This window comes from Rhipicephalus sanguineus, chromosome 6 (genome assembly GCF_013339695.2).
Source record: "Rhipicephalus sanguineus isolate Rsan-2018 chromosome 6, BIME_Rsan_1.4, whole genome shotgun sequence".
NCBI lineage: Eukaryota > Metazoa > Arthropoda > Arachnida > Ixodida > Ixodidae > Rhipicephalus > Rhipicephalus sanguineus.
This window is the reverse complement of record NC_051181.1, coordinates 10626465-10639380: the sequence shown is the minus strand read 5'-3', so window position 1 is coordinate 10639380 and position 12916 is coordinate 10626465.

Sequence of the window (12916 nt, the reverse complement as noted above, 5' to 3'; positions counted from 1 at the left end):
TCATATTAGGGACAGTTGAGATGTTCAGTGAATAAATAGTGTTACCAGCGTGTAAAATGATTGTTTTTCTCTACTATTTTGTACAGTCCCCTCCTGCATTATTTAGTCAATACGTAAGGTCTTGTACCAGTGTGTACAGTTTACACTAAATGTGACCAGCCCTGGTGGCTTACCAAAAAAAGAAAGGGAAGGCTTGCATTCACTCTGCATTGGTTTTAGTTTAGCTTAATTAATTAGTTGTCAGTAACAAGAATGCAAGGTATAGTACAAGAGAGCCATGGCTTTTTTACACCACATCATGTTCCAGACAAGGCAAACCTTTATACATTTTTGTGCTTCTATTGTGCCACGGCACCCATAAAATTGCAAGTACTAGTTCACACAAACAATTAGTTGAAGCACTGAACCACAGTTCAGCGAAATGTCTACCCCCACCCACCCCCGCTTTCTTCCTCTTTTAGGGGCGAAGCTCCTCAGGGTGCGGGCCTGTCCCTCCTTTGTAGTATGTAGTAGTAGGTAGCTAGGCATGGTGGGATGTATCCACTCCGTGTGATAAAGATGACGATGACGACTGATGACCCTGAGAATAAGCGCGTTCCAGTATAGTGGAATGTACCCACTACACGTGATAACGATGACGCTGATGACCATGAAGTATAAGCGCATTCCAGACCACACATTCTCTTTCTGCCCTGGATGAAAACGTTGTGAACGCGCTCTTGCCCTCGAAGGCAAACTGGCAACGCCGACAACAAACGTTCCCCTGAGCTTAACATCATATATGAGGACCCCCGCGTTTGTGTCAGGTCTTTGTGTGATGATCGAGTGAGCAAAATTTACGGGGATTGACGGTTTACCAGATTACCTCCGAGCTTCGCCCACTCATCATCATTCACTTCGTGGATATGGCGTGATTTTTTTTTTTCTCACAGAATATTCTCCTTTCCTTTTGACTCCCCTAATTGGCTCACGGCGGCCCCTCCTTCTCCCTTGCTTTTGCAGTTGCCCTCTCCTCCTCCTCTGTTTGGATTGGAGGAGAGGGCACGAAGCATATACACACAAGTGCTAAGGTAGGCAGTTGCAGCCTTGAAAGAGACAAGTCCACTTATCAAAACGTTGGCTCCAGCACACCACCTGTTTATGAATTTTTCAATCGACTACTAGTTAGTGGTGCAAAGCGTATATGCCAGCCATGTTTTGACTTGGAACATGTGATTACTGGTTGCAGGTATTGTGCTGGAAGGCTACAACACGCTGTCGTGGCTCTCCCTTGACCCACACAGCCATGACAGGCAGTCTTGTCTGCCGTTACACATCCAAAAACCTGATGAGCCTACCACGCTGTTGAGGCGCTGCTCTAAGGAGAGAGCAGTCCCCTGTTTCTGTCTCATCTAAGGCTGTGAGCGCTCTCGCGTGTGAAAAATAATGGGAGACTGGTGCTGGTTGCAAGTGCAGCTTTGTGTGGACGAGGTTGGCCGGTGCAGGAGAAAAGTTGTTTCTTTTTGGTTCTTCTCTCCCATCCTGCGAGCGCTGCCATTACGTCGTGTTGTTTGTTGTTGTTATGTATCATACCGATGCTGTCATCCTCAGTCCCGAAACCCGGTACTGTGCTTTCTTTTATTATTATTTTTTTTTACTGCTGCTTTCACCGTGTGAACATATGTGCATCTTGGTTGATACTGTGTTGTCACCACTTTGGGAAACGATTTCGGATTAAGGGAACGCTGTTGGATTAATCGAAAAGGTCTTTAACAACGTGAGATTATGCTTCTGGTTGCTGTGGGGCCAAGACTTGAAGGCTTCTCCTCTCTCTCTCCCGGTTTATTATTCATTTTTGATATAAGGCAAGAGGTGCTTTTTTTTTTTTTTTTAATGCACCAGTATATTGGTATCTTTCACAGGCATGGTATCGGTTGAGCAGCAATACCTGTTTTAGTTTGACAGAGACATTCCTTGTACATGTACGGGGCAGTCTGCATATTCATGCAGTGCACACTGTGTCTCATGTAGTCATTAGAAACGCCACAAGAGAGTTCTTACAATAATACATTATGAACCCTTACCTCCAAGACAGATATTGCAAAGCAAAGCAAAGAGAGAAGGCAGCCTTAATCATTGGCTGCTATTCAGAAGGCTACCAGTTCAGCACAAACCACGCTATGTTATGCATTGGGGCCATAGTCAACGAAGCAATACCTTTTGCCCCATTATGACATGCATTCATATGTGTGAAATGGTTCTGTTGCTACTCTCAGGGAAAAGTGAGTCAGTGGCAGCTGCTTCCATTGCGAATGGAATGTCATCCCACAGTTCATTCTGACTGCATGCATTACAGTTGTCATTGCCACACACGTCATAGTCGGTTATTTTGGTGGCATTGTTTCTATTTGTGACTTTCTCATGTATGAGCACTTACTGCTTACTTCCTATGTTCTTAATTTTTTCCTCTTTCTCCCTTGTTCCTTCAATGCACTTGTTTCATACTCTTTCTGAGGATGCAGCATCTCCTGTACAAATGTAAAAAGAAAAAGAAAATGGTTTCCTGCCTCTTTTACAAACTGCAGGGAGAAGGGAAGTGAAAAAGCATGTTCTTGTTTTGCTCATTTTTAAGGCTGCCTTCTTGAACATTAGCTATGTTGTTAATATATGCACATAATATATGTACACTACCGAAAGCACTTAGGTCAGCAACAGCAGCGTGACTGCTTGTGTCTCTTGCTGGTGGAAGGATGTTTTAGCTGAGGCTTCTCTCTCCGATATATTTTGTTTCTTGCTCAGAGTAAGATGCATTTTTGTGTCACTGCATAACATTCTTTGCCAAGAAGGAAGCTTCTTATAGTCTAGCTAAGGCTTTTTTTTGATCCTTGGTCTTTAGGAGTCATGACTTGGCTGGTAGCTGCTGAAATACTATGTCTTTTCTGAGACTAACTCTTACGCATAGTATTAACATTATTGAAGGATCACTATAAAGAACATTTGGCAAAGAACTTTTAGCTTGCGCAAATAGGCGTATTGCCTCAAATTGACTGGTAAAATAAAAAGTACTGCAGTCAAGTCAACATATCAGCATGACAATGGGGGGGAGACACTTATACCGGACGATCTACATGCGTTGAGCTCAGTGCAGCATGCCATGGAACACTGAGCTATAAATATGTTGATCATAGATATTGACAACCCAGTTTTTGACTAATATTGACAAGGGCTAACAAGATGGACGTGTGAGAACATGTCAGCCGTGCTGTATATAACAGAATTTCTCTTTTTCCTCCCACCCTATCCCCTTCTCCCATCAGCTCAGCTGTACATTATTGTGTATGTGTATACTATTTAATGAAAAGGGGACAGGAAGTCGTGGTCTTTTTTTGTTGTGCCTTTCTTTTTTATTTCCTTCTGTGAATCTATTTATTGTGCCTGTAAATAACGCAGCCCTTTTGGTGAAGAGTGGGTTTTTTTTTTTTTGTATCTACAGTGGTTTCAAGAGCAATGTATCTACTTAGCCTTGTTACATATTATACATATTATAAATATATAATATATATATATAAATAAAAATAAATACATATAAATACGAGGTACACATGACAACCTATTTGGGCAACAGGAGACATCTATGTAAAAGAAAACGAAAAAAAAACACCAGGGGCTTCATGCACACCAAGTCAGCCGGAGTGGATGCTACGCTGCTCTTGTGGAATGTGTACATAGGAAGCACTATGGCAGGCATGTGTGTCAGTATGTATGCGCGTGTGCATTGTGTGTGCGTGCATGGGCCAGCAGTGTTGTGTATAAAAGAAAAAAAAGTGTACAGCCTTAGCTCATTTTAGATCCTTTTTACATGGCCCAATTGTGCTGTGCAGCGTCTTGAATTGTACACTTTTATGAAGAATGTTGATTAAAACCTTGTAACTAAGAGAATCCCTCGTGTCTACTGCAGTTTGTTTCTACTGACTTTAAATGCCAATTTATTGCCACTACCATTACAATCATGAGTTTCATGCGGTTATCATACTGAAAGATGCCAAATATAGCAGCTGCTTTGGGCAGGAAATATGCCAGCCTTTTGAGAATGCATTACATGTAGTAAATTATGTGCTACTGCTCTTACTGTGAGGGGACATAAACCAGCAGGTGCACGTAAAGATTTGCAATTCTGCCACCTTGAAGATTCTCACTCCACGTTCATGTGGTATGATAGGCTTTGATAGGCATGGGGAATATTTGATGTTTTTAAATATTTTATCAAGTGCGCTACGTTAATCCATATTTGCTTCAGCTTGAAAACGAACAATATATATGCATTTCCCCTTGTATAACCCTCGTCAAAGGTGGTTTCATGGCTTGCAGTTCACACTGCCAAAGAGCCGCACCTAATGGGAATGCTTGTATTGCCTGCATGTAGAAATAATTTTTTAAAAAGTTTTAGGGGATGGTATTCACGCAAAATATAGCAACGCTTAAAACGGCATATTTTACTGCATGTAACTCATACTGCCAATTATTATTGATCAGAAAAAAATCTAATTTGCAACGAAACTAATGGCATACAACTACCTATATAAATAACAAGGCTTTCAATGTAAGCTCCATATATTAGACTGTTTTTGCATGTAAAGAACACAAATTGTCTAAAAAGCTTGTCAACATCAGGCACCCGCTATGTACTTGGAAATTTTTCAGTACGTATAACTATTTGCTTAAGACTTAACTCTGAACCGAAAAATTTATATTCACATGAGCCTAGTTTTGACAGCATCTTCTCTGGGAATGTTACTATGAGCTTATCTGGGACTACTGCTGAAGCCTTCTTCCAGCAGTCTCCAACTGCCCCCTTGTGCAAGCTGGCTCCATCTTATGCCTGCACATTTCTAATTGTGTCATAACGGGTCGTTTTCTGCCGCCTTCGACTACAGATTCCTTCTCTGGGTGCCCGGGCGACTGTAAAAGTAGTTATCTATGTGTTACATACTTAGTTAATTGCTCAGCCTTACTAAAAGAATTATTAACAAGCATCAACTTGATACTGAACCAGACACCCTCTATGGGAAGTTTTTGTGTACTCTTATCAAAGGGCCCCTCGCCAGGTTTGGGCATTGAAAACCAACAAGTGTGGCATGCAGATCACTTGGCGCCAATTGGTTCACAGCGTGAAAACTCAAAATTTCAAACAGAAGGCTGGTGCCTTTTCTTGCCGAAAAGCCGTACTTCGAGTGAGAGTGAAGGTCACACACACAATTTCTGATACAACATGCACTGTTTGCAATGTCACTGACTGTGGTAAGTGACTTCAGTTAAGCATCCAATGCAGCTCTGCCCATGAAGCAAAAAAAGAAATTGTGGTAGACCACTCAATTGAGATTGAATTAAAGGGGTACTGACACGAAAATTTTCAGTTGTCGTTTACGTGAAATGAAAGTCCAAGCGTTCACGAGTCTAGAAAATGTACTGCCAAGCGCGAGTGCACCCTGAAAAAGTATTACAGCATGCTTTTAAAAGCTAGTTTCGGTTCCTACTGTACCCTGACGTCAGCACTGTAGGAGCTTCTCGTCATGTGACTGCACAAGACACCATGACGTTTCCATGGCCGCTCCGCACCGTGGCTCCGTTGGTGACGTGCAAGTGGCTCTTTTGAATGTTTCGGTGATGCACAAGCGGTCATAATGGAAGTTTTGGTACCCGACGTCGTCACAACTAGCCATACTGCTGCTTGAAGTCACCAGAATTTTCCCATAGCGCACCTACCAACGTCAGGCTAGTGTCGATGTCGGTAGGTGCGCTGTGAAAATTGACTTTAACATCAAAATAAGATATCTTACCAGCATATGCGGACCTTCACACTTGTCCAGAGCAGTCTCTGTATTCGGGAGATTCGTATGGCAGAGTAAACTCACCTTCGAAAAATGCTGTGAGTACCCCTTTAAGACAATGTTGCATTCATAGTCTAAGCGTTAGGTGCTACTGCCTGATGAAAATCCAACTAGAGGATTAACGTTCATACAGAAGTGCTCTAAAGAATTGGAGTAATAAGAGGAAAAGGCTCTGGAATACATAGTCTCGAAAAGCGAACGCAGCATATTTTACAATACGCTACGTCTGTTTTCATTGTATGGAGATCCTACTTAGAGTAAAATTTTCACATCTATCACAATTGCCTGTATGGAAGAGACATTGTGCTTGCTATGCCTGAATGTTACATATTGTAGGGATGGTGTATCCTACACTTACTGTTAATTCATTCCTGTATAGTAGGCATGCCTTTAGTTGAGTGATATGTCAATGACTGTGACATACGTGTGAAAAGGAGTTTCCATCAAAAAGCAATACTGGCCATTGCAAAAAATGTGTTCGAAGATCCCTAAATATAAGGTAAATGCGATATTTGCTTGCTGCCTTCATAATTACTTTGTCTGTGACAGTGGGCATTTGAAGGTGACTGGAGATATTAATTCTCGAAATTAAATAATTATCTTTTTATTAGAAGTGACAAGCAGATCCGGTCAAATGGGAGAATCGAATTTCTTCCTGCCAAAAGCCCATTGCCACTGTGAGATTTCCAAGAAGCAGCCACTCGTAATTTTTGCAGTGTGATGAAATTCGACCTACGCCACTGCCAAAATTGAAGTACCGAAGAGTGCAACTGCCATACCCTAGCAGACACCCAAAATGACGACACTGTTGACACTGTTTCTGACAACAATTGCAATGGTGTTCTGCATTCATCAACCTACGTGTGCCACATGCTATCATTCGAGCACAGCCCAGACAGCCACCAAGTGAAGTAATGTACTGGATTGTTAGGTTGTGACCGGCATAGCATAAACGACACAACTCCCATCTGCCCAGCCCCCCATCCACAGTTGTCTCTCTACTGAAAAAATAAAAAAAGTAATAATAAAGTAAAAATAAATAAATAAAAGAAACTGGTTATGCACTGGTGTGCTGTGCAATTTGCCATTCTTATTTCCTCAACTATATATCGAGAACAACCCTGCCTTACATCATCATAATTTCTGGCACCTCTGGGCCCAACAATCATTTCTTCAGCAGAAATATAGTTTTTGATGTGAATTGAAATATGGCAAAAGGAGCTTGGCAAAAACCTGGTGCGAGCAGCCATATGGACCTCTTTGCAGTAAAAGATAGTGAACTTTTGGAGAGTGTGTCTAGAGAGCGCATCTGAAAATTATATGTGTTCAGAATTGTCGGAAGCCTTGGTACAAAACAATCTCTGAAACAAGAGCCAGCTGAGGCAATTTTTGTCTGTGCCAGAACAAAATACTTTTTGTTCATTTTCAGTGCAAATTTCTCAACACCTGTCTTAATAAAGAATAGAATCACTAAAAGGCCCCTCACCATGCCCCACTACAAATTTTGGTATACACTGGAAATTGTAAGGCCTAGATAGCGTTTTACCGAAAATATTCAAGTCTACTCATCACTGGAGGAGAGGAACTGTCTTGTCACCGTGACGCCAAGATTCGCTGCAATGCAGACTCCTGCTGCCTAAAGTGGCATTGCGGCCATGTCGCGATCCAGGGGGGGGGGGGGGATTGGGCGATCGCCCCCCCCCCAAAGCTATAAGCCAACCCACCCCCCCTCCCCCCCCCCCCCCCGCTTTTCACCTCACCGAAGGCCATTTTTCAGAACGTAGAATTTTTTCAGGTGGTCGCTGTGTCCATCCCAATCCGAGACTAGGGAGTTCACTGTAACTAGGGAAGCACCCCTCACACAGCCCAGCGCTTTTGTTAAGAGCGAAACAGGCTTTCTAGAAAAGATTTCTTCTGCGTCCTGCATCTTTCAAATAGGCACCGACGAGCACAAGCCTCAACTATTTTGCTAAAGCAACTGCTGCCTTTATGGAAGCGAGCTAAAGTTTCCTCCCCACTCCCAGGGCCATCAGCTCTTCAGCAAAGCGGGGGTCTTCAATTCTCCATCTTTTCTCAGAGACAGGAGTCTGTTCTGTGTCATTCAAACTGGCATCTTTCGTCCCCACCACGGCCGGCTAGACTGCACGTGCGCGCTTGAGCGCGCACGTGCAGTCTAGCCCGGCCGTGGTCCCACAAAGCGTGCAGAACAAGTTACCTTTTAGTCAACCTTCAGCGGCTGGTCCAAAAAAAAAAAAGAAGGAAGGCAGGCAGTGGTGCTGTGAATTATATTCGCCGAAGTACCGAGCAAGCCTCCGAGAGCACGTGCGCGGGGTATAATCGAGCGCGACTCCGAAAGCTCCGTTTGACCGTCCTTAGGCTGCGGAGATAGAAAGGGCATTTTCTGGCACACACGACCGCCAGAAAAAAAGGCAATGGGGAGGAGGGGCGGGGTAACAAAGGGAGGCTTACTCCGAAACTACGTTCAAGGAATACTAGAGCTCGCCGTTGTGGGAATACTCATTTATCGAGCAGGTGGCCTGCCCTTCTCTTTTCACCCTCCTCTTACCAACAACACTGATACGTGTTCCCCAATGTTTAGCGGAAATATGCGTTTTCTTCTTCATCAAACCAATACTGTTCATTCATTAAGTGGCAGCGCCAACCCAAGACAATGAACGAGAATGGAATGCAGGGACCAGACAAGCGCCGACTCGTTGCTCAGTTTACTGCGGAAGGCAGTTACATGAATATGCAAACTCTAGTAGCGCACGTGAGCAAGGCCATACAAAAAAAGGTATCACATTGTACAACCAATTTGCAAATAAAGTATTTTGTCTACAAAAACCACAAAATAATCACGTGACACTGCCACGGGAAAATTCTTCGTTAGTAAAACTTTACGGCTCGCTTACGCAGTTATCTGAACGTCTCCTGATATGTAAGGCTTCTGTTATATTACGTGCAATTTTGTTTCTGTAAGCAAAGAACATCTTTGAATCAGGCCAAACTGGCTCACAATTTGACACTCTTTTGCAATGATCAGCTAAGTGTGAGTAATTATTATTTTTGCCTGGTGGTTGTCCATGCTGTTTCAACCGGCTGTTCCCAGACCAGTCGAACATCTTATGCTCGTCCTCAAAAGGTACAAACGTCTTCGTCCGCTTGGCAGCATTCTGAGTACGTCCTCAGGACCTCGTTTGCAGGATTATCCTAAACATGCTCTCATGCGGACGTGTTCGGGACAGCAACAGGCTTGCGCTGAACTGGGAATTACAACATTTGTGCAATGAACACCATTTGACTGCATGTTATTTTTTTATTTAAAAAAATAGAACATCTTTATCTGGTGACATAATTATGACTGCCGACGGACACGTTTCTCCTTGTTCAGAATGAGTACATGTATTAATCGCCAACGTGGCGAGGGTAATGCGATGTATTAATTGCTTGTTTAAAAAGCACAATTTAAGGGAAATACGCTTCGCGAAGTTAAAATTCGGTGACATATATTTAAATTTCCCGCACTTCGACCGCTGGCAACACTGTGACCCATGTGACAAAAAAAAAAAAAAAGTTGCCTCCTGGTGGTCCCAGACTCCCAGCAGTCCCCACGGGCCCACACGTGTATGGGTGTTCTCTGCCCACACTGTGTCTTCACGGAGAGGTTGTGACATGGCGCATGCCGGACTGAATATCGGTGAGTTCGATCCAAGCGTCTTTTTCTTCCTCTAATCACCACCACCACCTTTTTGTGTTCTGGTGATGGCGGAGAGCAGTGAACGACTATTTCGCCGCGAGCGAAAACGCCGCGTCGATGCGTCTGTTCAGCTTGCGAGCATGAACAATGACCTCGCTCAGCCGGCGTGTCGCATTCAAAGTCCGACCGAGTCCCTGCCCGACACCAATTCTAGTGGTCGCGCCCTGCATCAAGTCGAAGGGACTCGGCAAAATGAACAGACGGTAGCGCATCCTCCTGAGTTATGTGGCGATTCCGCCGTCTTTGTTAGTGATGATGTACTACACGTGGTGTATCAGGATGTTGTAGGGCCAGTAAGTAGTCCGATCAGTGGTGGCTCGCGCGATAACAGCATATACTTGCCGCCGTTGCAGCGATGTGCAGAGTGCAGATTACGACCATGTTAGTGGAGCTATTACGTCTGACGACGAGGAAAGCAATGTGAACTTCCGACAAAGGTTACAAGCGTGCATGGGCGGTTGAATCGCGGTGCTCGCATGCCGCTGTCACGTCACTGCTGTCAGTTTTGCGGAGCCACACTTGTTTTGTGTCACTACCGTCGACTGCTAGGATAGGGTGGCTAGCTAGGATGCTCTTGCAAACTCCAGGTAGGGTCCTACACATCAGAGAGCTGGCAGGAGGGAAGTTCCGCCATTTTGGCCTTGAGGCAGGACTGCGGCAAACTCTGCTGGACTGTACACACTTGCCTGACGAACTCAGCCTTTGCTTCAATATTGACGGTTTGCCATTAGTCCCGAGCAAGCGCCCCTCTCCCACCATTTCCACTGTTTCATTCACTGTTTTCATTATCCCGGCGAGGGTGATTACATGCATAATCATTAAAGCATTTCATTAGCACAGGTGTGCATTCCTTATTCTTAACAGCTCCTCCGCCACCATGTTGAATTTCGATTCATGACTGAGCAAGCATGCCCCTCTCCAAATCTTGTCGAATTATCCTTCGACGTAGGGACGGCGCTTGCTCGGGATTTTACGGTGGTACCCTCAACAACTGTTATCATGTCCTCATAAAAAATTCTTGACTTTCTTTTAGGATCACCGGAAGGACAGTCAGATTGTTCAGCTGAATGAACATTTCATCGAATGCCTCGCCGAGCTCATCCCTTGAAGAGTTTTTATGGTTTGCTGGAGGCATCGAAATAAAAATGTATTACCTAGAAACATATTGTTTTTGTGCTTGCTTTAGCAGGTGGCACGGCCACGTACATTGCATGTGCATTTTCTGCATAGGCACCGACACTGTTCTATACTATGTGACATTCCTTATACTAACTAGTCAGTGGTACATAACCGTGCTCTAATATTAAATTCGTGTAAAAGTAAAATCTAAAATGCAGTAATTAAGCATGCAACCAATCTTGGTGTGTAGCCCAGTCGGTACGCTGCACGTTCAGAAATGTCCTGGTGGACCAATTGATCACTATGCTTCAGTCCCCAATAAATCCTGAGATTGTGCCCTGGTGGACCAATTGAGTATGTTTCAGTCCCCAATAAGTCCTGAAATTGTGCCCTGGTGGACCAATGGAGTATGTTTCAGTCCCCAATAAATCCTGAAATTGTGCCCTGGTGGACCAATTGAGTATGTTTCAGTCCCCATTAAATCCTGAAGTTGTGCCCTGGTGGACCAATTGAGTATGTTTCAGTCCCCAATAAATCCTTAAATTGTGCCAAAAATGTCCTGGTGGACCATTTGAGTATGTCTCAGTCCTCAACGAATCCTGAAAGTGTGCCAGAAATGCCCTGGTGAACCATTTGTGCACGTTTAAAAGACATGCTGAGGCCGGACAATAGTATCTTTCTTGGACTCCATCAAGACTAGTTGAGCATGTTTTCGGGACGTCACAATGTCCTCACGAGAACGTTTTGAAAACGTTCTGAAGATGTGTTACTGTTGTCTGGGATGTAGCTTCTCTCCGCTGGTTAACGCGGCATCATGAAAGTAATCGCGAAGTCCTTTAACGGGCCTAAACCCCGCAAAAAGTACTTGGGACATCGCCAAGCAACAGGCAGCCTTGCAACTTCGCGCGCACAAAACGTCGGATAACGGGCACACACGCGGACATCCGCGTGTGTGCCCGCGTGGGCGCGCCGCCTGTTCACTGTACGGAGCCTATTCGCCGCGAGATCGGGCTACAGGTGGCAGCACCGTCGCCGCGCTAGTGTGGATAGGAGGTTGTCGGCGCGTATACAAACGTGCACAACAGCGCTTCGTTGTGAGCGATGTCACCCGATTTCCGGCAAACAAAATACGTTGACTGTAGCTTTGTGGTAATATGTGCGCTCTTCATTCCCGAATTAATGCACGAAGCGCGCCGAACGTTACAATTACTTATGAGAGAAGCGCATTCTGCCAACGAACGGGTTGCTATCCTTCGGCGATAGTCGGCGTTTTCGTAATGGGTGACGTTTTCTTGTTGTTTTATTTGTACGTTTACCTTGTGTTCCACCCACTACGCACTGCTGTATTGCGCGACTGAATTAACTATTTACTTCTTGCTCATTTGGGTGCCCCTCAACAAAAAGAAAGCCCGCATTCCTGCACGATGAGTTGAAATAGCACTTTGTGCACTGCGTGCTCTAATATACATTCGCATTTCTTATTCAGTTCTGCATGAAATGTAGGACAGTTGATAGGTTTACTGAGGAAAGCTACGTGGCTGACAGCGCTTTAGCGCTATGGAGACGTTTAACCCCAGGTGAAAATGTGCAACTGGGAATCCAACTGGTTTCAACTGGTATTAACTGGGATCAAATGGTCCCAGTTGCAGTCCAACTGGCCCCAGTTGGAAACCAATGGGTCCCAGTTGATTCCAGTTGCAACTGGTTCCAGTTAGCAGCTGGTCCCAGTTACAACTCAACTGGTTCCAGTTGATTCCAGTTGCAACTGGTTCCAGTTAGCAGCTGTCCCAGTTACAACTCAACTGGTCCCAGTTGATTCCAGTTGCAACTGGTTCCAGTTAGCAGCTGTCCCAGTTACAACTCAACTGGCCACCAATGGGAACCATGACCAGTTGAACTGGAAGCAGTTGGTCCCAGTTGGAAATCCTAACCAGTTATATTGGAAGCAAGTGGTCCCAATTGTGCGCTGCCTAAGGGGGTGTTTTACCGAAAATAATGAAAATAGGTGTTTTTCTCGAATAGTCAGGCCTTCACCAAGTGCCCCCCCCCCCCCCCCCAAAAAAAAAAAAGATTCCTGGCTACGGGCCTGATAGGCTCCAAATAAACAGTGATTCCGCTTCATTAACCGCGGTTGAGCAGAGCACTCGATCGGCTTCTCATGTTGAAACGAAGA